This window comes from Hyperolius riggenbachi, chromosome 5 (genome assembly GCF_040937935.1).
Source record: "Hyperolius riggenbachi isolate aHypRig1 chromosome 5, aHypRig1.pri, whole genome shotgun sequence".
Lineage (NCBI taxonomy): Eukaryota > Metazoa > Chordata > Amphibia > Anura > Hyperoliidae > Hyperolius > Hyperolius riggenbachi.
In genome coordinates this window covers 386,078,206-386,106,096 of record NC_090650.1, presented here as the reverse complement: position 1 = coordinate 386,106,096, position 27,891 = coordinate 386,078,206, and the positions used below count along the sequence as shown (strand labels likewise).

Here is a 27,891-nt window from a genome sequence, read left to right as displayed (position 1 = left end):
CATGTAAAATACATTAAAAGAAATTTAAAAAAAATTAATTCTCCATTAGTTTTTAACCCCTTCTTTCCCACTCCCCAACGTTATCAAAATAAATCACTAGTTAAAAAAAAAAAAGTGAGAGTATTTAAAAAACAAACATAAATAGTTACCTTAGGGACTCAGATTTTTTAATATGCATGTCACAGGGGTATATTACTGTTATTTTTGCAAATAAAGACTTGTAATTATTGATATAGTATAATCGGTGTAATGGACAAATGGGCAAATAAAATGTGTAGGTTTTATCTATATGCAGTTTTAGCTGTGATGGAATCGCACTCAAACGGCCATACCGCAACAAGGGGTCAGACGTGCAGGACCTTTCACCTGGGTACCGCCAGCATCCACAAGCAGGCAATGAGAGATAGAGGTCTGCACCGTCTTCTGGCGTTGTCAAAACTTTATTATATCAAATAAATAAAAACATAGTATCAAAGGATAGCTATCCTTTGATACTATGTTTTTATTTATTTGATATAATAAGGTTTTGACAACGCCAGAAGACGGTGCGGACCTCTATCTCTCCTGGATTTTATCTATAGTAGCAATTTTTTTTTTAAACTTAGCTGGAAACTACAAAATAATTTTTTCATTTTCCTCTTTTTATTACCTTTACATTTCATATAAAATAATTCTTAGCAAAAAGTACCACCCAAAGATAGCCTAATCTGTGGCAAAAAAAAAAACCTCAATATTTAGATCAGTTAGAATCAGAATCATTTATTTTGCCTAGTACAAACGGGGGGTTGTACCCGAAATTGGTTTTGGCTCATACAGGTTCTGGGAGGATGAGGGGGTAACAGTCCGAAAGTCAAGAGCCGAGGCTTCCATACTATATTTAACTGTAATAAGTAGCGATAAAGTTATTGGTAAATGAATGGGAGGAGCATGAAATGTGAAAATTGCTCTGTTTTTTAAAAGAAAAAAGTGGTTATACAAATACACTTTAAATTTTTATGAATAATAAATCTCAGCTGTATATGGTACTGTAACATCTTTCAAAGATTTGTACTGTTTTAACCCTTGTTTAGAATAACCGTTAAATATGGAAGTTTGCTGCAGAAAGGTTGCCAGCATCAAACTTCAGTCCCATAATGCCCTATATGACCTCTGGCCTTAAGTCAGCTGGCCAATAAGGATGGAGCTTGCTGCAACAACCACACATGTGCACATTGAAGAGTGCAGTCACCGTGGCAAACTTCATCCCTTTTGGCCAGAGACCACTCTTGGCTATGCCAAAGTACCATCCCTAGTAGCCAGGTGAGGTGCATAATAACCTCAGAGGATGTGATGACTGGTTGTGTTTGTGGATGATCATCAGTGTTGCGAAGTTAGAATAAGGGTGGTCTCACTCTTACCAGAGTCTTCTCGCAGGGATTTGCTTGTAGCATCAACTGGAAGCAGGAAATTAGGGTGCATGAGGCAAGTGGACAAAAAGGGCACCGCCATTGACTCTCATGTTAAATATTGTTTCATGGGAGCCTAACAGGAAATTTGGGCGCCTGGTGAATAATGTTTACAATGTGCGCCCGGTGAATAATAAGTAGGCGCAAGAGATGTGCGCTCTCTACGAATCTCTCCGGCGGCTGTCGAAGAGATACGTAGAGAGCGCACATCTCTTGCGTTAGACTGGCCGTGACTGGCTGAACAAACGGGTCCCAATACCAGAGCTGCAAGCAGCAGAGGACGGTGGCATGGGAACGATCAGTGCACATGGGGCTGAAGAAAGCCCCTGGTATGTATAAAACTTTTCTTTGTCTCTGTTACACGTTAAGTGCTCCAGAAAACAGGACCGTATACCACCCATGTTCGGTTGAACAGCTCAGAGAAGCTCTTTTGCATACATAACAACTGAACCTCGCGATTCTCGGCGATTTGCACTTGAGATTCCCATTCAATAGAATAAGAATCTCAGCGCGAACGCCTCCTACTAAAAACAATGCACGCAGCGCATTTGCGATTGATTTAAATTGCAACCCACTGCAGTGTGAATGTATCCATAGCGATACATTAGGAGTAGCACTTTGCCGGCCACCGGCGATCAGCACAGCACTGAAAAAGCACCGAGTGTGAACCAGCCCAAAGCGAGTACTGCTGGACATTTGTGCCGGTTAGTTGAGTTCTGGATAACCAGGACTCTACAATACTGTACTAATGACAGATATTGACTTATTCTAGAGGTTTTATTTTTTCCACTAGGTGTCGCTCTCTGAGTGATGAAAACCTTCCTCCCAATCACAAATAGCTCCAGGCCCAGAAAACCAGAGAGAGGTAGTAAATGGATTGAGCCTCAGTCAGCTGTTTTCCATATGGCGCATTCCTTGTTTAGCTCAGCTATAATACACAATTTCTCATTTCAAGAATTCTGTCCTGCTGGAAAAGGAATTTAAACTCCCTAGGAAATGTTTGTTTCCCTAAACTTCGATATATTGGATTCTTAAAACAATAAGCTTTAGCCGCGATACAGTTACAGCGTAATAATGTTTAGCTTGAGTGCTGGAGTGGGACTCTGGTCTGCTCTGTACAGAGGTCTTCGCCAAAGAAATACATTGGGGCACCACTATCTCTGCTTACTTTTCATTACTGTCTATAAGCCTAGTGTGGAAAATGATGTCCAAAGCACATTTCATGACTGAATGGCCCGCAGTCTAGATCTGGTTTATGTGGGAATCTAAAATCAACGTGAGAAGAGAAGGGAGGGATGACATTTGGGTCTGCGGTAAATGACGCTTTTTGTTTTTAATGTGTGTTAATAATAAGTAGTGCAGGCAACACGTTTGTTTCCCACATGTGGGAACCACACTTAAAGTGTTCCTGAGACGGTTCGGGAAAGGAGGGGCAGATGGGACACCGAGGCATGTTCACTTCCGGATGATGTGCCGCTATGTCCCCCAGTGCTGCTCTCTGCCCCCCATCGCTGTGCTATCAACCCCCCATGCAGCTGGTCACCAATCTCGAGGGAAATGGAGGAGAAGTAATCCCTGCTAAACGCCCACTGAGGGCGTTCCTGCAGGCCTTCTCCAGCTGCCATTGGGCAACTCTGGCTCTCCCTGGCCACTCCCCCTGCCACGCCCTAGCCTCACTACACGCTGATTTGTGTGTGAGACAGACAGAGCAGCTCACTCCCCCTGCTGCGCCCCCCGCCTCAGCTCTTCTAGCGTTGTGACCCCACGATATTGGAACTAAAGGACTGCAGGCCACAGGAGCGTCGGAGAGCAGCGAGGATTGCGGCTACCTGATCCGCCCAGCCGCCCGGATCAGGTAAATCCCCAACCCAGATTCTCTTTAAATGTTACTTATCCCATCCAATTGATTAACATGGACTGTCACATGTAGTGCGATTCTACATATGGGAAAACCATGTGCGATTCCCCCAAGTGTGACCCCTGCCTAAGTGAAATATATATAAACCCAAATCAATCAATAGTATTTGATATACAGACTACAGATACTACACAAGTCTCTACCTGTGCAGCAGAGTAGACCGGATCAGGCTCGGCTATTTCCACCTTAGCCCATCGGAAAGCCGCTACTGCAACTGTGCTGCAGCGTGGAAGGTAAATATTTACCGGTGCCGGTGTTCGGGGGCTGCCAGCATTGGATCCCGGAGGGTGAAGAGTACAGCGGAAGCCTCATTAGGATCCAAAGCCTTCCCCATCCTGAGGTGAGAACACTCCAGGGGCTGTTCCTAAACTGAGAGTAATGTGCCCAGTTTAACTTACCTGGGGCCTCAACCAGCCCCCTGCAGTCCTGCTGGTGCCTTGCTGTCATTATACAGTTTGTAGGAATTGCAACAGCGCATGTGCTGAACACTCCCGGCCACAAGAGTGCGATCGAGGAGACCACATGTGCGCAGAAGCCCATGACTGGCTCAGTAGTCCAGCTTTCAGAGGGGCACAGCGGCTGAATAGAACAGAGCGGAATGATGGCAAAAGACCTGGAGGGCTATAGGGGACATGAAGAAGCCCCAGGTAAGTTAAACTTGCCTCATTACTGTTGCTTTAGGTACCCTTCAAGTGTGTGCCGGGGGGTCGAAAATAAAGGGTCATACCAGGGTCAGAAAAATATGGATACTAGAATTACACACTACTAGGAATAAAAATATGCACATGCCTTTTGTAAGTGTAGATGTAGTTAGAGATGCCTGCATGCAAGAAGATATGAATTAGACCGTAGCTGAAAACCTTAAAAGCACTTCTTGTCTTTTACTTTTTATTTAAGTGGCACTCCTGTGAGAGGAAGAGTAATTGCACATTGCCATTCATTTAGAAGCAGGCTCAACTTGACCTTATTACGGCGCACGTCTGTGTTATTAAACTCATACTTTCAGATTGCTCCCCTTTCTTCATTTATGTCTCTTAATAAAATATTTAGAAGATTGGTCACATCTCAAGGATGTTCTCTCTAAGGTGCGTATGACCTGTCGCTGCTGTTCTTCATATTCTCTAGCCTATCTCATGGCGGGACAATGGAAGGTAATGGACACAAGTATGAGAGAAGATGATGTTTGGGGTGCAGCAATTCTTGCGACAACTCAAACACTCACCTATGAGCAATATAATCTTCACTGTGCAAAAACAGAAAACAGATATCAGGGATGACCTTGCATGTCTGTGGCCAAAATATATGAATAGCTGTCATATTTGAAGTGAAACTTAAAAAGAAACCGTAACCAAGACTTGAACTTCATCCCAATTAGTAGCTAATACCCCCTTTCCCATGAGAAATCTATTCCTTTTCACAAATGGATCATCAGGGGGCTCCGTATGGCTGATATTGTGGTGAAACCCCTCCCAGAGTGTGATGTCAGGACCATGGTTATGACATCACACTGTGGGAGCCTTGTTGCATTGTGGGAAATAACAGCTGTTTACGGCTGTTTCCAACTGCCAAAAAAGCAAGCAGCATCTCCTACTGACATCACCTGCCAACAGTAAAAATATTGCCATGTGATAAATGTCAGAATGTAAATCAGGGAGAGGAAAGATTTTACAATGGGCAAACACTGACTAAATCATTTATACATAATTATTGTAAAAATTAAGCACTTTTTTTATTACATTATTTTCACTGGTGTTCCTCTTTAAGTGAAAACAAAGTGATGAGATAAATAATTGTATCTATCCTCCTACTTCTAAAAATGGCTTTTAGATATCCTACAGTTTTATGTTATGTTTAAAAACTTAAAAAAACAGATTTATTGTTATGTCTCAGCTGAATGTAACAATCTGTCTCTTTGCCTCAGATGTATGAACTATTGACCTTTTTTTATCTATTCTCTCCTGGCAGAGAACTGGGCTTCCTAGGGCAAAGTATTTTATGGCTATAATTCCTTATCAGTAGTCCGACTGGGTCCCGACCTCTAGAAAAACTGTGTGCTGCATAGCTGAATATTAACTCTTTTGGGCTCAAAAAGAAGAAAAGCAACACAGCATATTTATTTGTGTGCTATGCACTGTACATGCACATGTCAAACTCATCATTTCACTTTTCACTTAAGCTGCCCTTTAAAGACTTGCTAGTCACAAGACATATAACATCTATATTGCGCTTTTCTCCTGGTGGCGGGCTCAATGCGCTTTGGAGTTGCAACCACTTAGGGTGTGGGCAACCAGGAGCATTAGGGAGCCTTGGCCAAAGACTCCCTATATAAGCCATTATAAGATGGGATTCGAACCCTGGTCAAAGGCTCAAACCTTACTTCAAAGACAGCACCCTCACCAGTACGCTCTACAGCTGTACCTGACCTAATTGGTAATATAAGCCAACTTTATTAGAACAATTATTATTATAATACCCCCTGACAATTGGCACACTCACCAGCTCACCACAAAAGTAAAAGCAATCAATCCCTTCTAAATACAAAACTGACTCATAGATTGTCCGGCTGGATAAATGTACCAATTGTTAAGAGTCTTACACATTAACCTAAACCCCCCACTCCCCACCCCCCTTCCCCCAATAGGGTAGGTCACAATGATCCCATCCACTGGCATCCCTCCCCCCCCCCCCCCCCCCCCACACACACACATACATTACCTGATCCGGTCGGCGTGAGTCCCCCGGTCTCTGCTGCTTCTTCTCCGCTCTCTCTTCTCCGCGCTTGACTCCAGGGCTCCAGCTTCACTTTACTTCTTGCTGGGGGAAGTTTAAACAGTAGAGGGCACTCTACTGTTTAATTAAACTTCCCCCGACAGGAAGTAAGTGAAGCCAGCTGGAGCCCGGCGCAGAGAAGAGACAGCGGGGACACGCGCTGGTGGAACAGGTAATGTATTACTGCTAGCGTTAGTCGTCGGACATTCGAACGCCGTTATCGACGCACTCCTGACCCACTGGCGATTGAGCAAAAACTTCGGCGCGGACAGATCGACGGGAACGTTCGATTTTGGACGGAAATCGATCGTTCGGTCACCGTTTGCGCAACGATTTCACAGCAGATTCAATCACAGTGATTGAATCTGCTGTATATCGGTGGGAAATAGTATACGCATGGGTGTCCGCACATACGGCAAAACCGGGCATCTGCCCGAGCCTGGCCGCCCGCTGCCCCCCCCCCCCTGGCCGCGTGCCCGTGCAGCCAGCAGGAGGGGAACAGCGCAGAGAAGAGAGAGAGCACAGTGGGGAAGGGCGGACGTCTCCCCCCCCTTCCCTCACCTTAGGGGGCTCTCTCTCCCTCGCTGTCCCCTCCGGAATGAAGTGTGCATCGGCTGGCAGCGGGCGGAACTTACCTCGTCTCGCTCCTGCGCCAGAAGTTCTGGTGCCGCACTCTGGTCTGGATCAGACCAGAGTAGCGGCTAATCCATCCGGCGCGTGCGACGAGAGGAGGTAAGTTTCGCCCGCTGCCAGCCGCTGCACACTTCATTCCGGACTCCGGAGGGGAGAGCGAGAGAGGGAGGGAGAGCCCCCTTAGGTGAGTGCCCATAGCTCTCCCTCTTCTCTGCGCTGCTCCCCTCCTCCTGCACACATGGCCACTTTTTCTGGGGACATATACCCCTGGCTACATATACTGGGACATATCCCCCTGGCTACATATACTGGGACATATACCTCTGCCTACATATACTGGGGCATATACCCCTGCCTACGTATACTGGGACATATACCCCTGCCTACATATACTGGGACATATCCCCCTGGCTACATATACTGGGACATATACCCCTGCCTACATATACTGGGACATATACCCCCTGCCTACATATACTGGGACATATACCCCTGCCTACATATACTGGGACATATACCCCTGCCTACATATACTGGGACATATACCCCTGCCTACATATACTGGGACATATACCCCTGCCTACATATACTGGGACATATCTCCCTGGCTACATATACTGGGACATATACCCCCTGCCTACATATACTGGGACATATACCCCTGCCTACATATACTGGGACATATCCCCCTGGCTACATATACTGGGACATATCCCCTGCCTACATATACTGAGACATATACCCCCTGCCTACATATACTGGGACATATACCCCTGCCTACATATACTGGGACATATACCCCTGCCTACATATACTGGGACATATCCCCCTGGCTACATATACTGGGACATATACCCCTGCCTACATATACTGGGACATATCCCCCTGGCTACATATACTGGGACATATACCCCCCGCCTACATATACTGGGACATATACCCCTGCCTACATATACTGGGACATATCCCCCTGGCTACATATACTGGGACATATACCCCCTGCCTACATATACTGGGACATATACCCCCTGCCTACATATACTGGGACATATACCCCTGCCTACATATACTGGGACATATCCCCCTGGCTACATATACTGGGACATATACCCCCTGCCTACATATACTGGGACATATACCCCTGCCTACATATACTGGGACATATCCCCCTGGCTACATATACTGGGACATATCCCCCTGGCTACATATACTGGGACATATACCCCCTGCCTACATATACTGGGACATATACCCCTGCCTACATATACTGGGACATATACCCCTGCCTACATATACTGGGACATATACCCCCTGCCTACATATACTGGGACATATCCCCCTGGCTACATATACTGGGACATATACCCCTGCCTACATATACTGGGACGTATATGTAGGCAGGGGTATATGTCCCCAGTATATGTAGGCAGGGATATATGTCCCAGTATATGTAGGCACCCCTGCCTACATATACTGGGACATATATCCCTGCCTACATATACTGGGGACATATACCCCTGCCTACATATACTGGGACATATCCCCCTGGCTACATATACTGGGACATATCCCCTGCCTACATATACTGAGACATATACCCCCTGCCTACATATACTGGGACATATACCCCTGCCTACATATACTGGGACATATACCCCTGCCTACATATACTGGGACATATACCCCTGCCTACATATACTGGGACATATCCCCCTGGCTACATATACTGGGACATATACCCCCCGCCTACATATACTGGGACATATACCCCTGCCTACATATACTGGGACATATCCCCCTGGCTACATATACTGGGACATATACCCCCTGCCTACATATACTGGGACATATACCCCCTGCCTACATATACTGGGACATATACCCCTGCCTACATATACTGGGACATATCCCCCTGGCTACATATACTGGGACATATACCCCCTGCCTACATATACTGGGACATATACCCCTGCCTACATATACTGGGACATATCCCCCTGGCTACATATACTGGGACATATCCCCCTGGCTACATATACTGGGACATATACCCCCTGCCTACATATACTGGGACATATACCCCTGCCTACATATACTGAGACATATACCCCTGCCTACATATACTGGGACATATACCCCCTGCCTACATATACTGGGACATATCCCCCTGGCTACATATACTGGGACATATACCCCTGCCTACATATACTGGGACGTATATGTAGGCAGGGGTATATGTCCCCAGTATATGTAGGCAGGGATATATGTCCCAGTATATGTAGGCACCCCTGCCTACATATACTGGGACATATATCCCTGCCTACATATACTGGGGACATATACCCCTGCCTACATATACTGGGCACATAGACCCCTGCCTACATATACTGGGCACATAGACCCCTGCCTACATATACTGGGCACATATACCCCTGCCTACATATACTGGGCACATATACCCCTGGCTACCTGTTCTGGGGACATCTCTACCCCTGGCTACCAGTTCTGGGGACATCTATACCGTTGGCCACCTATTCTGGGGACACCTATAGACCTGGGGCTACCTATTTTTGGGGAACCACTGCTGTCAGATTGAGTGTATTTTGGGGAACTGCTGCCAGGTGAGAGGTGTCTACATATTAAGGGGGCATTCTGCCTATTTATGTGAAAAGCTGTCTATTTATGTGCCTCGTGACTGCTGAATTTGTCTTGTTGCGGGCCTCATGGTTACTGACTTTGTCTTGTTGGGGGCCTCATGATTTGTTGGGGGCCTCAAGATTGCTGAATTTGTCTTGTTGGGGGCCTCATGATTGCTGAATTTGTCTTGTTGAGGGCCTCATGATTGCTGAATTTGTCTTGTTGGGGGCCTCATGATTGCTGAGTTGGTCATGTTGGGGGCCTCATGATTGCTGAATTTGTCTTGATGGGGGGGGGGCCTCATGATTGCTGAATTTGTCTTGTTGGGGGTCACATGATTGCTAACTGCGAGACTATGGAAAAAGCTGAATCATCATCATATGAGACAATAGCATTAAACCTACTTTTTCCGCTTTTTAAAACAGAAAATGAAACTGGGAGGTTCTAAAAAAAATGAATAATTTTTTTCAGGAGTACGATGGATGAAATTGTTTATCTTCACAGTTTATTTTCAACTTAATTTTCCATAATGTTCATGTATGAGTTAAAACGTTTGTATTTAGTTTAGTTTAATTTCCCCCCCCCCCCCCCCCCTGGAAAATTTTCTGCGGACGCCCATGAGTATACGTGTATGGGCCCCTTTAGAGGCACTCTGTGAGACACTAAAGGCCCTTTATACTACATTCACACACTCACGGTGACTGCTGGTGTTCCTTTGCTGAGAGAACAATGAGTAAAGATATCATGGAAAACTGATGTCATAGTTGAACGCTTGCCAACATCAATGGAGGTTCATTTCTTTTCCCCAATACTTTTCCAAGGCTTGTGTGAACCTAGTGTAATGATCTGCTCAGCTGTCTGCACGGGCAGACAACTGTTTGTCCATTCTTTAGGTCTGAGTGTTGCAGGTCTCTGGAAAAGAGACCTGTCTTCGCTTTGCAACTTTCAGAGTTGCTCTGCAACTTGCAGTATAAATACCTTTTGCTCCCAGAATTCCTTGCTGGTCACGATGGTTTGTTCCTGCAAAACTCTCCTGGAGTATCAGCCTTGCTATCGTTTGCTAAGATTATCTTAGAGTAATTCCTTGGGACTGCACTAGGCATCCCTTCTAGTGCAGTCAGGTTGTATTATCTAATCGAGTTGAAGAAAAAAGCGGGGCACCACTCCTTTAAAAGTCCCTTTATTCCGGTGAGGGAGACAGCAGGTACATGCAGTGGGGGTATCAAGTGCCTGACAGCTGTTTCGCTGGGTTAAATCTGCTTCCTCAGAGGCAGTATGTACATACTGCTGAAGAAGCTGGTTTAACCCAGCGAAACAGCTGTCAGGCACCTGATACCCCCACTGCATGTACCTGCTCTTTCCCCCCCACCGGAATAAAGAGACTTTTAAAGGAGTGGTGCCCCGCTTTTTTCTTCAACTCGATTGGATTACAAGGATTCTGGATGAGCACGCTCTGTGTTCTGGTCCCAGTCCTGGTGTGTCTGCCCTGCTGCATTTGGTGCCAGGTACTGTTACTTCTCTTTGAACTTATACAGGTTGTATTATCTGTATTGCCTTGTTCTGTCTCTCTGTCTCGATTGTCTTGTCGCCAGCGGCGGTCGACAGGAAATCGTTCTGTCTGTCTGGGAGTGTAGGCCAGAGCTGCGGTTGCTGCTGGCTGCTCCATCTGTCTGGATTGCATTCGCCCTAGTGGTAGTGGCAGTGCTTCCTTTTGTATTCTGCCTTAGGGGTGCTAACCAGAGCAGCGGTTGCTACTGGTAGCCCCATCTGTTTGTCTGTCTGTATCACATCCGCTCTAGCGGTAGCAGCGGTGGTTCCTTCTGTATTCTGCCTTAGGGGTGCTAGCCAGAGCAGCGGTTGCTACTGGTAGCCCCATCTGTCTGTCTGGTACGAACGCTTGCTGTAGGCTCGGTGAGGCAACCGTTTAGCGAGCGTTCGCGTTTTCTATTTCATGTTTGTGTTTCATTGGTTAGTTAGGGTGGCACGCTTATCACTGGGCGTCTAACGCGCGGTGATCGTGTCTTAAACGCGTTCGCTGTTGCGAATGAGTGCGGTGTTCACGTTTAGCTAGCTTTTGTTATTTTCCTTGATGTTCTGATTGTTGTTGCTTGCTGTGCCTTTATTGCTACTCTCGTGCTCTGTTCTGCTCAGTCTTGTGTCACTGTTGGCAATCGCCAGTCTTGCGATTGCGTTCATACTTTGTTTCTGCTGATGTGTGTTCACCGTCGCTGGGTGGCGACTAGATTGGTGGACACACATTCATTCTGTCTCTGTGCTCTCTCTCTTTTAGGGCTATCCAGCCCTGCATTGCTTCAACTCGTTCAATTCCCATCTGGCATCTGTGGCTGTGCAGAGGCTGTGTTCGTCTGCACTCCACAGCTCCATCTGCCGGTGGGAATCTCCCTCTACAGGTGCATAGCACCATAGCTGGGTTCTCTCAAATTACACGCTTGTGGAGGATTTCCGTAGTGTCGGCGCGCATTCTGTGCGCTGACCACGGAAATAATTCCCCAGTCGTTATACCTAGGCTTAGAGGCTGTGCACTGTATGACCTGAGCAAGTAGGTCAACTTGCGGAAAGTGTTGTCAAATATCCTATCACAATCGGAGATGATGGTGGGTCATATTTAGATAAAAACATTCAGGCAGGGGTCACACTTATCGGCTTTCGTACGCGTTTTCTGCACAGAAAAACTGACTTCAACTGAGAACTCATGTTAATCAATAAGCAAGGTCACACTTTAATGCAGATTTCGCACGCAGAAAAAAAACTGACATCTTGCGCAATTTGTCGGTTTTCTCTATAAATTACATTAGCTGCTGTAAGGCAGGGGTTACACTTGTCTTTCAGTTTTCTGCAAACTGTAGAAAACTGAAAGACAAGTGTGACCCCTGCCTCAAAACAATGTAAGAGTGGGCACTGTCACTTAAATGTATTGTCACTTTACCAGAAAATGTATGAAAAAAGATAAAATGGTACAAATGTGCAGAAGCCAAAAAAATAAAGTGCAAGTACATACATGTGTGGTGACCTGCCATCTCCAGGGAAATGTCAGAGACATTTTACTGCTTACAATCATGCACGTTTGAAGCTCTTGAGGGTCACACATAAAATGGTGTGGAGGGCAATATTCGGCCTGCGGGCCTTGTGTTTGACACCTGAGGCTTAGAGGGTGACAGCAGGCACTGTGAAGTGGTGCACTTATCTTACAGTACGAGTGATGTGAATAATGGATATTGGTGGAAGGGAATCGAGAATGCCGGTAGGGCTCCTTTTCCAGGCCTCAAAATGCAGTGTCGCTGGTTGATAGGGGCTCATGCCATAAATGTTCAACTGCTTTCAGGTAGGACAGAAATCAAAGGGGTGATCCTCAACAAGTGTAGCTCAGAAAACAGTAAACTAAAAATGGGCAGGAGGCGCTCGGATATGCCCGGGCACCTCCTACCCATTTTTAGTTTACCGTTAGCAGCCCTTACGTCGTAGGGGAGATTTAGTCGAGTTACCTCGACATAAGAATCATTTTTTGGAGCAGCGACCACCAAGTAACCAAAGACTGAGTGGGGACGGTACTTCCCTACATGCGACAACGAGTGGTTGCCTCTTTTAGCAACCCACTCTTGTGAGTATAATATCTACTACTTTTACCCTTCGCCCTGATCTACTAACAATATTGCACCAGATTGGGCTCCCAACTATACAGCTCAGATTACAGCCACTGGCAGAGCTGGAGCTTCTCGTTTCTGGTGCCCGTATAAGGCAAAGAGCCAAGCTTACATTAATCCAACCTCCCCTGAACTTTGAATTTCTGCTATAGGTGCTGCATTTCACTACAACAGTACAAAGTTTAATTTTCTAGCCTCACAGCAATCATTGCCATATTCTGATGTGTTCCCGCTCTATCAGGTCAAAAGTGTTAAAGGCAAGTAGAAAAAATGCTTGGTGCTCCAGGCATGGGCGTCGCTAGCCCTATTTTAGGGGGGCCTGTGCCCCCAACATGTCTGCGGGTGCCCTCAATCAATTTACTGTGGTGCCCCGCTGTCTCCCCCGGCCACCACTGCCCCCCCCCCCCGCCAGCCGCCGCTGCCAGCACCAGACCTCGATCAGCCAGCGAACATTAGTGCGGGTGCTAGGACCTAGCGGACACCGCACTGATATGCAGAAGTGACATCACTTCTGCATATAGAGCGTGGTGCATCCGTGCGCCCGCTCTAACTGGTCGGGTCGCGGGCTGATACTGAGGTCTGACGTCTGACGCTGGGCTGCTGCTGCTGGGGGGTGAGTGAGAGTAAAGGGGCACCTGTCACTACCTAACTGGGGGTCCCTGTCACTACCTAACCTGGGGGCGCCTGTTACTCACTACCTACCTGGGGGTCCCTGTCACTCACTACCTAACCTGGGGGGGGGCGCCTGTCACTCACTACCTAACCTGGGGGTCCCTGTCACTCACTACCTAACCTGGGGGTCCCTGTCACTCACTACCTATCCTGGGGGCACCTGTCACTCACTACCTAACCTGGGGGGCACCTGTTACTCACTACCTAACCTGGGGGCACCTGTCACTCACTACCTAACCTGGGGGTCCCTGTCACTCACTATCTAACCTGGGGGTCCCTGTCACTCACTACCTAACTGGGGGTCCCTGTCACTACCTAACCTGGGGGGCACCTGTCACTACCTAACCTGGGGGGCACCTGTCACTCACTACCTAACCTGGGGGCCCCTGTCACTCACTACCTAACCTGGGGGTCCCTGTCACTCACTACCTAACCTGGGGGGCGCCTGTCACTACCTAAACTGGGGGACTTCTGGCACTACCTTAACTAGGGGGCACCTGTCACTACCTAAACTATCCAGGCCAGCCAGCCCAGCATCACCACCCGCCAACCAGCCCAGAATCACTGTCAAAAAGGCCACAGCATCACCACCAGTCAGGCCAACATTTACTTCAACCAGCCAAGCACAGCCCAGCATTACCGCCAGCCAGGTCACAGCATCACCACCAGCCAACCCAGCCACAGCATCACCGCCAGCCAGCCAGGCCACAGCATCATTGCCAGGCCTTTCAGCCCACACATCATCCCCAATCCAGCCAAAAACAGTATTGCCAGGCACAGCAGCCAGTAGAGGAGAATTCAGAAGCCAGGTGAGAGGTGTCTACCATATTAAAGGGATCGAAGCAGCTCTTGGCTTCAAATAGCTGCAAAGGCTGCCCTTGTTCAGAAGCTCACTCCCCTGCTATTTTACAACTGCTATTAGAATCAGAATCAGAATCTTTTATTCCGCCAAGCACGGCTGGGCCGTGCCCGGAATTGGGTTTGGCAAGTACAGGGCTAGTGTGAGAACAAGCAGGACATAACGATACATATATGTAAGCAGACAGACAATATAAGGGGTACAGTTACAGCGTTTGGACACATTTGAACACGTATATATGAAGTGTGCACCCGTGCGGTCAGGCTGGGTGCTACCAGACACCACTTGTCGCGGTAGGATGAGGAGGGATCTAAGAGTTCTAAGAGTTCAGATAATTTACGGCTGAGGGGAAGAAACTGTTCCTGTGCCTTGTGGTCCTGGTGTAGATGGATCGGAATCTCCGGCCTAGGGGGAGCCTACTAAAGAAGCGGCGCGGGCCATACCGAACTTCTTAAGTTGGCGTAGGAAAAATAGCCTCTGCTGGGCTTTTTTCTGGGTTGAGGTAGTGTTGGCTTTCCATGTCAGGTCCTTAGAGATTGTCGTGCCAAGGAGGCGTGCACAGGGGACGTTCTCAACTACCGTGCCGTCAATGCTGATCGGGGGTGGGGTGGTGGCGCGTTTCCTAAAATCGACAATCATCTCGACCGTTTTTGTAGTGTTGAGGACCAGCCCGTTCTCCCTACACCAGTGGCAAATTCTGTCAATCTGCTGGCGATACTCCTGCTCATCATTACCCGAGATGAGGCCAACGATGGTGGTGTCGTCGGCGAACTTGAGGACTTTGACGGAGTCCGTAGTGGACCTGCAATTGTTAGTGTATAGGGAGAATAGGAACGGCGACAGTACGCAACCTTGGGGGGCTCCTGTATTGGTGGTCCTTGGTTGGGAGATGATAGTGTCCAGCTTGACGGCCTGGGATCTATTACTTAGGAAGTCCGTGATCCAGAGGCGGAGGGTGGGGGTGGACTCCGAGGGCAGCGAGATTTTCCTGAAGTATTAGGGGGCTGATGGTATTAAACGCCGAGCTAAAGTCGAGTAGAAGAATCCTGGCGTATGAGTCAGGTCTGTCCAGGTGTTCATTTACAAGCTCCAGGCAGATATTTATGGCGTCGTCAGTAGACCTGTTTGCTCTATATGCAAACTGAAACGGGTCCAGCAGGGACTCGGTCGATTGCTTGAGGAAAGGCAAAACCAAGCTTTCAAAGGCTTTCATGATGACTGAGGTGAGAGCCACCGGCCTGAAATTGTTGAGGTCTGAGACACCCTGTTTTTTGGGGACTGGGATGATTGTGGACCTCTTGAAGCAAGCAGGGACCCTGCCTTCCTGGATGGACTTGGTGCAGATGGATGAGAGAATGGGAGCAAGCTGCTGTGCGCAGGTTTTCAGACAGGCTGGTGACACTCCATCTGGGCCTGAGGCTTTCCTTGCCTTAATCCTTGACAGGTGTTTCCTGACGTCATCCTCATACACCGCTAGGGGAGGTGGGCTTGCATGTGGGGGTTCTAAGTCAGAGGAGGTGGCTGGAGGCTCTGGGGACCTTGCTGGATTCTCAAATCTGCAATAGAACTCGCTGAGGTTCTCAGTGAGCTCGGTGCCGGGACGTTGCATGCTGCGGAGGGGGCTTGTAGTTCGTGGCAGCCTTGAGCCCCTTCCAGACAGTTCGTGTGTCTCTTGAGGAGAGGTTCTGTTCCAGTTTTACAGCGTAGTTCTTTTTGGCGGCCCTCAGTTCCTTGTTTAGGGCGTTTTTTGCCCTCCTATACTCCTCCTGGTTGCCAGACTTGAACGCCAATTCTTTGCTTCTGCGCAGATGCCGAAGTTTACTGGAGAACCAAGGTTTGTCATTCGGGTAGTGTTTGCGGATTTTTGTTGGTACACACTGCTCCTCGCAAAAGCTGATGTACGAGGATACAACGTCTGCCCACTCATCTAAGTTCGGTGTTTCCAGAGCCTTCCAGTTCGTGCAGTCGAAGCAGGCTTGAAGTTGTTGTTTAGCCTCCTCTGACCAGACTTTGCTGGATCTTAGGACTGGTTTTGCGGTTTCCAGGCATCTCCTGTAGGTGGGTATCAGGTGAATGATGCAGTGGTCCGATGAGCCCAGTGCAGCTCGCGGGGTTGCCTTGTAGGCATCTTTCAGGACCGTATAGCAGTGGTCCAGAGTGTTGGCGTTCCTGGTGGGGCAGGTGACGTGCTGGTGGTAGCGCGGAAGTTCCTGGCGTAGGTTGGCCTTGTTGAAGTCCCCTAAGATAATGAATAACGAGTCCGGAAGGGATGACTCCCACTGTGTGATGGTGTCGCTGAGCACGCTCAGGGCCGTTTTGACATCAGCGTCAGGAGGAATGTACACCCCAACAAGGTTGTAGGAGGAAAATTCCCTGGGTGAGTATACGGGTCTGCAGTTAACCAGAAGGAGTTCCAGATCAGGGGAGCATCTCTTGGCAAGAACAGAGGTGTTGGGGCACCAGGCAGAGCTGATGTAGAAGCAGATGCCACCCCCTTTTCTTTTCCCTGAGAGCGCGCAGTCGCGGTCTGCCCGGATGATGCTGAAACCATGGAGATAAAGGGCACTGTCGGGGATGTTGTCGTGCAGCCATGATTGTGTGAAGCAGAGGACTGGGGTGTTGCTGCGAAGTTCCCTCTTGTTGCTGAGGAGCCGCAGTTCGTCCAACTTGTTTGGGAGAGAGCAGACATTTGCCAGGAGGACAGCGGGGATGGCTGATCGCAGTCCTTTCCTTTTCAGTCTCGCATGGGCTCCGGCACGACAGCCTCTCCGTCGCTGGCCCCAGCGGGGCCCTGACCCAGGGGCAGTGATTTTTTGGACATGGCTCCAGGCAGAGTCAAACAGGAATCTGTCCTCTGGGTGCAGGGCTGTGCTAGGCTCCCATTTTAGGAGCTGTGGTCTGGTGTAGGTGATGCGTGTGAGTTGGGGGCATGATAGGAGTGAAATTGTCAACTGTAACTGATGTTTTCTGTTTGAAGTACAATGGGGGTTTGTTTGTGGTCAATTAAGTCTAAAGAGGTGATTTCTTATCTGTCTTCCACCATCTCCTGCTCAGGGACCGCAGGTCCTTTGCGGACGGACAAAGTGGCTAATTTAACCCTTAGATGTAAAAAAAAATGAGGCAAAATTAAAGTTTTTTTTTTTATAATAAACCACATTTTTAGAATGCATTTTTAATTTGCTATAGAGCTGCTCTGGGTGTTAAAAATGATGCTCGGTTCACATTAAGGGGGCATTCCGCCTATTTATGTTAAATTATTTCTATTTATGTGACTCATGACTGTTGAATTTGTCTTGTTGGGGGCCTCATGATTTGTTGGGGGCCTCATGATTGCTGAATTTGTCATGTTGGGGGCCTCATGATTGCTGAATTTGTTTTGACAGGGGCCTCACGATAGCTAAATTTGTCTTGATGGGGGAGCCTCATGATTGCTAACTGAGAGACTATGGGAAAAGCTGAATCATCATCATATGAGACAATAGCATTAAACCTACTTTTTTTTAGCTTTTTGAAACAGAAAACAAAACTGGGAGGTTCTAAAAAAAATGAATACTTTTTTCAGGAGTAGGATGGATGAAATTGTTTATCTTTACAGTTTATTTTCAACTTGGATTTTCCATAATGTTCATGTATGAGTTAAAGAGAACCCGTGGTGGGATTTAATTATGCTAGTGGGGCACAGAGGCTGGTTGTGCACACTAACACTAGCCTCTGTTGTCCCATGGTGTGCCTCCAGGACCCCCCTGCGTGCCGCTATGCTACCCGCAGTGCTGGCGACACACAGCGTGTCGCCAGCTCAATGTTTACCTATGCGCTGTCTGTCAGCGCCGCTCACCCGCCTCCTCCGTATCGGCGCTACCTGCCCGCGTCACTTCCCTCCAATCAGCAGGAGGGAAGGGACACGGGCGGGTAGCGCCGATGCGGAGGAGGCGGTGGAGCGGCGCTAACAGACAGGAGAGAGGTAAACATTGTGCTGGCGACACGCTGCGTGTCGCCAGCACTGCGGGGGGTATAGTGGCGCGCAGGGGGGTCTTGGAGGCACACCATGGGGCAACAGAGGCTGGTGTTAGTGTGCACAACCAGCCTCTGTGCCCCACTAGCATAAGTAAATCCCACCACGGGTTCTCTTCAAAACATTTGTACAGTATTTAGTTTAAATTGCTGTTGCCACTTTGTGATAGATAAGTGACTTTTGGGTTGCAGTTTGGGCACTCGGTCTCCAAAAGGTTCGCCACCACTGTCCTAATCTAATGTCCCACCATTGCTAAGTTCACATAAATTGGTCTCCACCTGTTACCACAGCCACATTCTGGTCCATGGCCCACCCATTTTTCGGCTCAATGTAACCCTCATATTTTTCGGTGCGCTAGTGTAACGTTTGCGGAATCGTTTTCGTGGTCAGCGCACGAGATGCGCACTGACACAGCGAAAACCTTCCACAAGCGTATAATTGGGTGAACCCAGGCTAGGTGCAATGCACCAGCAGAGGGCAATTCCCACCGGCAGATGGCGCTGTGGAGTGCAGACGAGTGCAATCGCTGCACGGCCACAGATGCCAGATGGGGATTGTACAGATCAAGACAATGCGGGGCTGAACAGCCCATAAAGAGAAAGAGCACAGGGACAGGACGAATGTGTGTTCACCAATCTAGTCGCGACCCTGCGACGGTGAACACACATCAGCAGAAACAAAAGTAGGAACGCGTTCGCGAGAAAGGCGATCGCCAGAAGTGACACAAGACAGACTAGAACAGAACACAAGAGGAGCAAAGGCACAGCAAATAATACAATGAGAATGATAAAGAAAATAACAAACGCTAACTAAACGCAAACACCGCACTCATTCGCAACAGCGAACGCGTTTATGTGCGGTCTCCGCGTGTTAAGCACAACAGAGACAAGCACGCCTAACTAACCACCGACAGACAAACACGAAACAAAGAACGTGAACGCTTGCTTAACGGTTACCTCACCGAGCCTACAGCAAGCGCCCGTATCAGACAAGACAGACGAACGAGAAACAAGAACTAGGCAGAAAGGATCCACCGCTCTTCCGCCAGAGTAAGTGTGATCCAAGCAGGAACACAGATCATAAAGATCCACAGCCGCTAACGCTAGCGGCTAGTGCGATCTAAAATCAGGAACAAGAAAACAGATCAGAAGGATCCACAGCGCTAGCGCTAGAGGCTAGTGCGATCCAGGAAGACAGAACAGAAGGATCCACAGCACTAGCGCAAGGCGAGTGCGATCCAGGCAAGACAGATCAGAAGGATCCACAGCACTAGCACAAGGCGAGTGCGATCCAGGCAAGACAGATCAGAAGGGGCTACCAGTAACAACCGCTGTTCCGGTTAGCACCCAGACACACAGAACGATTTCCTGTCGACCACCGCTGGGACAGGACAATCGCAACAAACAAACAAACAGATATGCAATCCTAACTGCACTAGGGAAACTACCTAGTGCAGTCCTATGAATTACTCTAAGCTAACTTTAACAAGAAGTAGCATGGCTGACACTCTAGGAGTGTTTACTACAAACCCTGAAGGTATGACCAGCAAAGCATTCTGGGAGCAGAGAGCTCTTATAATGCCAGTCATCAAAGGAGGCAGGTAGGGGATTTTGCATAACAAATGTATGCAAATTCCTCAGCAGCAGAATAGACCAGAAACTTGCAATGGAAAAACAGGTCTCTCTTCCAGAGACCTGCAGCCCACAGACTAGAGGAATGGTCAAACAGCTGTCTGCCAGTGCAGCCAGCTGAGCATGTATGTACAGTATACGCTGTTCTCTAGTGCCTGCACTGTGTGCCTTTACTGATTGTAAACCAGCTGTATTGTATTCTGATCCCTGCTACTTTCAGTATGTACAGTATTAGCTGTAAAGCCTGGTGCACACATACAATTTTGCTTAGTCAATTTTAGCTCTGTTCATCAAATTCATTGTATGTTGGCCCACTTACTGCATGAGGGTGGTAAAATTGGTCAGTATTGACCAATCAATTGTATGTGCGTATACATCTTTGATCTATTCCTATACTGATTGTAAATTATCTAAATAAAGGACAGGGGGCTCCATCCAATATTTTGATGGGCAGGCCCGTTATCTGTAGCTTACACCACTGCTAAGTTCATGTACATTTGGCCCCACCCATGGCCAGGCGCACTCACTGCATGGCCACGCCATTTTTGCCGCGGCACTCTGTGCGCACCACATATACCCCCCCCACCTAGTGCCCACAGGTGCCCCCGATCTCCAGGGACCCTAGAAACGCCCCTGGCTCCAGGCATGCCAATCTTCTACTTGCCTGTGACACTTGACCCGATGAAGTGGAAAGTTACCTATGAAACGTGTTGTCAAGTGTATTTAGTTTTTATTCACTTTCTTGTCTTTCAGCTCATTATTAAGGTAAGCGGTTTCTTGCTGTAAGGATTCCTCCTGTGGCGTGTTCCGTCCATTGTGGTGGAGCCTTGTCAGCCTGCATTCGGTTGTGCATTGAGTCACATTGTGCGTTCGGTTGTGCAATGAGTCACATTGTCATTTGCAATTGCTCTGCAGTTCTGGGCAGCTCAGAATGCTTTCATCATTCCACCAATGGCTTACTACAGCTGAACTGCAGCCAGATAGCCCTGGATTTCCTGCATGCATGTTGTTGCATAGGACTGCATGCATTGGTACAGATAGTCTTTCAGCTAGTAAATGGTAACCAAGCCAGCTCAGGATTGAATGATTACCATTCAGCTGTGTGGAGATTTGTATGCTTGCATCCATTAGTTGATGCCAACATAAAAGTCTGCCTCCCCTTTTAGACCTCGCCCGTCATAGTTTCAGCTCTGTCTAAGCTGTTACTGGGTCCTTTGATACTGTGAATAATATTCCTTGTCTTGTTACTTTCTAGTTCAGTTATCTTGTGGAGTTATGATTATATATTTCCCACGGGGACATATATACGTACCTTTTCTAGTGCAGAGAATTTGTATTGTTTGTATTGCCTAGTTAGTTCGCTGTTTTGCTCCAGTCCAGATCTAGCTAATCTCCTTGCTTATGTTATATATTGGTTCATCGCCAATATATACATATTCTAGTCAGCATTTGTTATTTTCCTTGTATTCGTGTTACGGTGATATATCAGTGGCGCTGATATATACGTGCTCGAACTGTTGATATCCTGTGTTCAGCTAGTCAGGTTTTAGCACGTTTCGGTAGGTTGCGCTTAGCGTGATCACCCGTGCTTAGCTAGCATAGTCCTGTCCTTGCAAGGTGGCCATTGCTGCGGTTGCTATTGGTTACCTCACTCTTGTCTTTGTGAATGCTTGCTGTCACTGAGATAGTGACTAGATTAGCAAGCATTCATTCTGTTAGCCTCTGTCCTTCTAGTCCTGTCCTTGCGAGGTGGCCATTGCTGCGGTTGCTATTGGTTACCTCACTCTTGTCTTTGTGAATGCTTGCTGTCACTGAGATAGTGACTAGATTAGCAAGCATTCATTCTGTCAGCCTCTGTCCTCCTAGTCCTGTCCTTGCAAGGTAGCCATTGCTGCGGTTGCTATTGGTTACCTCACTCTTGTCTTTGTGAATGCTTGCTGTCACTGAGATAGTGACTAGATTAGCAAGCATTGATTCTGTCAGCCTCTGTCCTCCTAGTCCTGTCCTTGCAAGGTAGCCATTGCTGCGGTTGCTATTGGCTACCTCACTCCAGTCTGTCTTGTATCTGTATGAATGTTTGCTATCGCAAGAGCAGCGCAACATCGCACTGCGCTGCCATTGCGTCTTATCAGAAGCCCAGAGCTGCAGTTGCTCTGGGCAGCCTGTGTAGCCTCTTCCATTATCCAGCTTTTAGCCTTGTTGTGCTGGGTGGTCAGAAAGTATGACCCCCCAGCATTACACTTGCCTTTTAAAAAGTTTTTTGTTTGGGGGGGGGGGGTTGTGTGGCACTTCCTTGTATGAGTTTTATTTTCTTGTTCTACAGTTTTTTCCCAGTGGGGCTGATATGCTTAGATCTCCTGTCTTTATGATTTTATCGTAATTTTTTTTTTAAGTGGGACCTGACCATTTACTGAAGACCGAGAGTAACCATAACATAGTGAAGACAGTTATCTTCAACGCCTTTTACCGTGCATGCAAGCGGTCTTGTGAGTACCCATCATTATTATTTCGTTTTTTAAGCCCTATAGCAACCAATTTATTTAGAGGGTTGTAAGTGCTCCAGGCCAATTTATTTTAGCAGTTTTTTATTTCTTATTTGTTACATTTTCTAATTAGCAGGGCAATAATGTGTATTTATGGCCACTTGTCCCTAGGGGACAGTGTGAGACAATAATAGAGGACTGCTTTCAGTTTCTATATTTTCAGCTAGTAGAGAGAGATCAAAGTATTCCAAGAATTTACAGTACAACGAGTTCTGCCGACAGAGGTCAAAAGCAGCGCACTTATCTCTAACAAAATAATTCTATTGAAGCTGCTAATGCATTAACGTTTCTGTAGACATACTACACTATATCTCTATGTTGTCTTTCTCTGGAAGCTACCAGATTCTCCCAACATATTCTGATATGATGCAATTGAGGGTTGCAATCTTTCTCTACCTAGCAGCAGACAGTTTAAAAAAAAACCCCAGTCCACAATTTATGAGTTACTTAGGTTCTCCAGGGTTTACTAACCTTAGTAGATGAACTCAACAATTTAACAGTATTAAATGTCAAATGGCTGGTGGGACCATTATATACATCAGTTTTTAATGGCCACGCAGTCTCCCTTCCCACTAAGTTCTGTCCAATAAATAAAATCACCAGGAAGTAAAATTAGGGAAGTTTATGGGACAGGTCCAGAGAAGCAGAGACTTGTAAGATGGGGAATTCACAGGGCCTCAATAATAACCATTCCTGGGTAGAAAGATCAAGTGACAATAATACTTGGTCGCCATGGGAACACCGTAATGTGGGTCCAAGACCTTTCTGTATAATAATTAAAATTGCATAAAGACGGGCAAAATTAGAAACATTGTGGATCATTTTAAATGTCATCAGTTTGATTTCTCTTTAAAGTTCATTTGGAGGGAGACTACAATTTAGTTGTCGCTTTGCGGAGAAATGCGAAGTGACTGTTCCTGCAAAATCTCAAAGGTCACAACGTAAATATAGGCCATAAAATAGGAATTCCAGTGAACGTCAAGGTTGCTTTTTATTAAAAGATTAATAACGTGAGAGAAAATAAAAACGCTTGGCGTGTAGTTCAATATACACACTTTCTAATATTTCCTCAGCATCTCCACATGCAACTGGTTTAAAGTACTGATCACATTTAATTCAAAAGGCTGTGAAATAATTATATAATGTTTGCGCATTGGTGTTCTGATGTTCAGTGGACAAGCAAGCCGAAGAACAGTGTACAAAAAAACCTGGCCCAAAATAATAGCACAATGAGGTGTATGAGAAATCTATTGGGTATGTACAGTATAATGTATAACTAACTATGATAGTGTAACGATCGGTGTCAGCACGCAGAGAGAATCTGATTAGTGGTGATCTGCAGTATCACCAAGAATGCAGATATATACCTGATTATGGATGATCTGCAGAATCACCAATAATACAGATATAGTACTAACCTCTGGACACCTGTATGTAATTGTGAGTGTTTGGTGTAACAGTAAGACTTTCAGTAACGCACCTGCGGAGCAGGTGATAATAGGCAGTATGGGCAATACTGCTCTTAGTGAGTACCGAAACCTTCCAGCAGCCTGAGACTCTCCAAGGGGTGGAGTCAGGCTGAAGGTAGGAAGGACCAGAGAGTGAGTGACACCTGAAGGTGGATGTCACTGACAGATCTGGAGACTATCTCTTAAGGCGAGAGATAGCTCTCGAGGTCGGGCAAGCCAGGTCGGCAACACACGGACAGACAAGGTACAAAGACAGAAGACTGATTCGGTATCCTAAACGAGCAGGGTCTGGCAACAGGTAATCAGAAGTGCGAGGTACCGAATCAGCAAGCAGAGGGAAAGTCAGAAATGCAACAGGTCATAACAGATAACAACAATGCCTAGTCTTGGGTGTGAGGTCCGTGGTCTCTACACCCTGGAACTAGTCTGAAGTAACAGAATGGTAACACAAGTCCCTAGTCTTGGGTGTGAGGTCCGTGGTCTTGACACCCTGGAACTAGTCTGAGGGATAACAGAATGATAACACAAGTCCCTAGTCTTTGGTGTGAGGTCCGTGGTCTCGACACCCTGGAACTAATCTGATGTATAACAGAATAATGACAATACAAGTTCCCTAGTCTTGGGTGTGAGGTCCGTGGTCTCTACACCCTGGAACTAGTCTGAAGTATAACAGATTAATAATACAAGTAATCTGGCTCAGTGTGAATTCCCAGGTCCTCCTGGTTCAAACACACTGTTGGATCTGACTAAGGTCTGAGTGCTTCCACGTAGAGTTGGGCCGAACCTCCGATTTTCGGTTCGCGAACCGGGTTCGCGAACTTTCGCGAAAGGTTCGGTTCGCGTTAAAGTTCGCGAACCGCAATAGACTTCAATGGGGATGCGAACTTTGAAAAAAAAAAATAATTATGCTGGCCACAAAAGTGATGGAAAAGATGTTTCAAGGGGTCTAACACCTGGAGGGGGGGATGGCGGAGTGGGATACATGCCAAAAGTCCCCGGGAAAAATCTGGATTTGACGCAAAGCAGCGTTTTAAGGGCAGAAATCACATTGAATGCTAAATGACAGGCCTAAAGTGCTTTCAAACATCTTGCATGTGTATACATCAATCAGGTAGTGTAATTAAGGTACTGCTTCACACTGACACACCAAACTCATCGTGTAACGCACCGCAAACAGCTGTTTGTGTAGTGACGGCCGTGCTTTACTGGTGCGCACCATGGCGAGAGTGCAGGTTTTGGTGGCTTTACAGCCCATATGGTCATGGTCACCTGGCTGATGTAGCTGAGTGACAGAACAGTGACTGTCCAGCTGATCAAATTTGGTCTGACCACAATGAGGCAACGACCTTATTATCGTGGGTGTGCCCCCCGAGACACTCATCTAGGCGCCGGTCATTGCTCCATTGTGATACGCAAGCCCCTTCACCACGGCAAGGTAATGATCACGAAGGGGAATGGGCGCATGTACATGCCTTTTCTTTTGTTGTTGCAGCTGCCCGCAGTGCAGCCAGAAAAATTAGGCAGTCATGTACACGCACCCGAAAAATTATTACAGCGGCCGCTGCTAGCAGCGGCCTAAAAAATTCAGCAATCCGCCTGGAGTCCCGGACCCTGTTGGTGGTGGCGGAGAAGGTAGTCAAGCGGCCTGCAGGCAGACATGCTGTGTGGAGGGACTGGGAGCGACTTAGTCTTCTTGGGGCAGGCCAGGCAGCCAGTCACACGGCGTGCAGGCAGAGATGCTGTATGTGCGGGGACTGACTTAGTCTTGGGGCGGGCAGCAGCCCTCCGGGATCCATGCCTCATTCATTTTGATAAAGGTGAGGTACTTAACACTTTTGTGACTTAGGCGACTTCTCTTCTCTGTGACAATGCCTCCAGCTGCGCTGAAGGTCCTTTCTGAGAGGACGCTTGCGGCAGGGCAGGAGAGAAGTTGGATGGCAAATTGGGACAGCTCTGGCCACAGGTCAAGCCTGCGCACCCAGTAGTTCAAGGGTTCCTCATCGCTGTTCACAGCAGTGTCTACATCCACACTTAAGGCCAGGTAGTCGGCTACCTGCCGTTCCAGGCGTTGGTGGAGGGTGGATCCGGAAGGGCTACGGCGAGGCGTTGGACTAAAGAACGTCCGCATGTCCGACATCACCATGAGATCGCTGGAGCGTCCTGTCTTTGACTGCGTGGACACGGGAGGAGGATTAGTGGCAGTGGTACCTTGCTGGCGTTGTGCCGTCACATCACCCTTAAAGGCATTGTAAAGCATAGTTGACAGCTGGTTCTGCATGTGCTGCATCCTTTCCACCTTCCGGTGAGTTGGTAACAGGTCCGCCACTTTGTGCCTGTACCGAGGGTCTAGTAGTGTGGCCACCCAGTACAGCTCATTCCCCTTGAGGTTTTTTATACGGGGGTCCCTCAACAGGCAGGACAGCATAAAAGACGACATCTGCACAAAGTCGGATCCAGTACCCTCCATCTCCTCTTGCTCTTCCTCAGTGACGTCAGGTAAGTCAACCTCCTCCCCCCAGCCGCGAACAATACCACGGGAAGGTTGAGCAGCACAAGCCCCTTGCGATGCCTGCTGAGGTTGTTCTCCTGCCGCTGTCCCCTCCTCCTCCTCCTCCTCCCCCAAAGAAACACCTTGCTCATCATCCTCTGAGTCTGATTCGTCTTCTGCACATGACTTCTCTTCTTCCTCCTCCTCCCCCCTCTGTGCTGCCGCAGGTGTTGAGGAAACAGCTGGGTCTGATGAAAATTGGTCCCATGCCTGTTCCTGCCGTAACGGTTCCTGGTCACGCTCATTCGCAGCTTCATCCGCCACTCTACGCACAGCACGCTCCAAGAAGTAAGCGTAGGGAATTAAGTCGCTGATGGTGCCCTCACTGCGGCTCACCAGGTTGGTCACCTCTTCAAATGGCCGCATGAGCCTGCATGCATTCTCCATCAGTGTCCAGTTGTCGGGCCAGAACATCCCCATCTTCCCAGACTGTTTCATTCTACTCCAGTTGTAGAGGTAGTGGGTCACGGCTTTCTTCTGTTCTAGCAGGCGGGAGAACATGAGCAGGGTCGAGTTCCAGCGAGTCGGGCTATCGCAAATGAGGCGTCTCACCGGCATGTTGTTTTTGCGCTGAATTTCCGCAAAGCGTGCCATGGCTGTGTAAGACCGCCTCAAATGCCCACAGAACTTCCTGGCCTGCTTCAGGACATTCGCTAAGCCAGGGTACTTTGCCACAAATCTTTGAACCACTAGATTCATGACATGTGCCATGCAGGGTATGTGTGTCAGCTTCCCCATATGCAAAGCGGCAAGCAGATTGCTGCCGTTGTCGCACACCACGTTGCCTATCTCCAGGTGGTGCGGGGTCAGCTACTCATCCACCTGTTTCTTAAGAGCAGCCAGGAGAGCTGCTCCAGTGTGACTCTCCGCTTTGAGACAAGCCATGTCTAAGATGGCGTGACACCGTCGTACCTGGCATGCAGCATAGGCCCTGCGGAGCTGGGGCTGTGTAGCTGGAGAGGAGAACTGCCACTCAGCCAAGGAGGAGGAGGACAGCGAAGAGCATGTAGCAGGATGAGAGGAGGTGGCAGGAGGCCTGCCTGCAAGCCGTGGAGGTGTCACAATTTGGTCCGCTGCGCCCTGCTTGCCATCG

General features: G+C 47.9%; 1 protein-coding gene and 1 long non-coding RNA gene across 2 annotated transcripts in view; one reads left to right on the top strand and one right to left on the bottom strand.

The window, feature by feature from the left end:
• Positions 1-27,891, bottom strand: part of LOC137517834 (uncharacterized) — a 317,340-nt gene that overhangs the window by 183,119 nt on the left and 106,330 nt on the right. The gene's annotated exons all lie outside the window — the stretch shown is intronic.
• The window catches only part of LOC137517833 (uncharacterized), a 60,426-nt gene continuing 55,170 nt past the window's right edge, over positions 22,636-27,891 (top strand). Inside the window, exon 1 of the long non-coding RNA XR_011020685.1 lies at positions 22,636-22,724. This is a non-coding gene — a long non-coding RNA (uncharacterized lncRNA). The remainder of the gene's footprint in view (positions 22,725-27,891) is intronic.